At 59.2% G+C, this 1103-nt stretch overlaps 1 protein-coding gene across 5 annotated transcripts in view; it reads left to right on the forward strand.

Moving 5' to 3' along the window:
• The first annotated feature begins 218 nt into the window (after window positions 1–218).
• The window catches only part of SLC8A3 (solute carrier family 8 member A3), a 113084-nt gene continuing 112199 nt past the window's right edge, over window positions 219–1103 (forward strand). For 2 of the 5 annotated variants that reach the window (XM_015630210.3, XM_015630212.3), the window contains exon 1: window positions 219–815. The gene's annotated coding sequence lies outside the window, so the exon portion shown is untranslated. The remainder of the gene's footprint in view (window positions 816–1103) is intronic. The other 3 variants (XM_015630206.3, XM_015630209.3, XM_015630213.3) reach the window with 2 other exon arrangements.

Below are 1103 nucleotides of genomic sequence, written 5' to 3' on the forward strand. Positions count from 1 at the left end.
ATATACCGAAGGAGACCTCGTAGAGGTGTGTGCGCGCGTGTTACATGCAAGACGTGCTCTGCCTTTATTTATTTTGGAAAGGGTTTGCCTCGGTTTCACCGTGCCTCGCTTTAAACGATCCGAAAATCCCCCCCTGGATTCAGAGGAATAAATATGCATGGCTTGTAATTCTGTTGCAGCGCTCGCTCCCAGCTGATAGGTGACGTGGAGTTTGGAGGCTCGCAGATTGGCTTTTTGATTTGGCTTCTTGCTGCAGTTGTGCAAACCTCGCTGGCTCCCAGAAATCAGGCTCAGCGCTTTGCCGTGCACCGTAATGCTAGGAAACCTGCACCGAGCCCCGATGGTGTGAGCGCGGGAGCGGGGGAAGCCCAGCAGATTCAGTGGCAATCTGGGGTACAATCCATTTTCTCTTCCCCCCTCCCTCGACCCCCATTCATCTCCGTCCTCCTCGCCCTCCTCCCTCTTCGCCAATCTCCCTTCCCTCCCCAAACTCCACCGCACGGAGCTGAAGATCAAGGCTGGTGGATTTATCAACATTTTACCTCCACCCCCACCCCCTTTTCCAGATGCACCTCCCCGCTCTCCCTGACAGCTGCAAAAGGGAGCACAGGTTTTGTAGCGAGCGAGGCAACTTGGACTGACATGCAAAGGCGAACCCCCCCGTACCCGCACACACCGTCGGTGAATCACCGGGAGATGCGATGAGCTCCCTTTAGGAACCGGAAGGATTTGTGTTGGGGAGCCAGTGGAGTCCCCCCCTCCCCATCCCCCCAGCCCGACCCTCCAAAAAAAAGTCAGGAAAGCCGCCAGAAAGGGTAAGTGAGGGGGTGCCACCCCCGCTCCGTGGGAGACGCGAGGCTGGCGGGCAGGTGTCCTGTGCCGATCGGGGCTCCATGCCTTGCACGCGAATGGAGCGCGGGGCGCTGGGGGTGGGTGGGGGGACGAGAGCTGTTTGCAGGCTCATCTCCCGGGATAGCGGGGGGAATTAGCGTTGCCCAGGCTCTGGGAGCTCGCTTCATTCCGGCTGTGTTCCCGGCGGCTCCGTGCCCGTGTGTGTGTGTGTGTGTGCGGGGGGTGCGTGTGTGTGTGTGTGTGTGTGTGTG

Source organism: Parus major, chromosome 5 (assembly GCF_001522545.3).
Source record: "Parus major isolate Abel chromosome 5, Parus_major1.1, whole genome shotgun sequence".
NCBI classification, from domain to species: Eukaryota; Metazoa; Chordata; class Aves; order Passeriformes; family Paridae; genus Parus; species Parus major.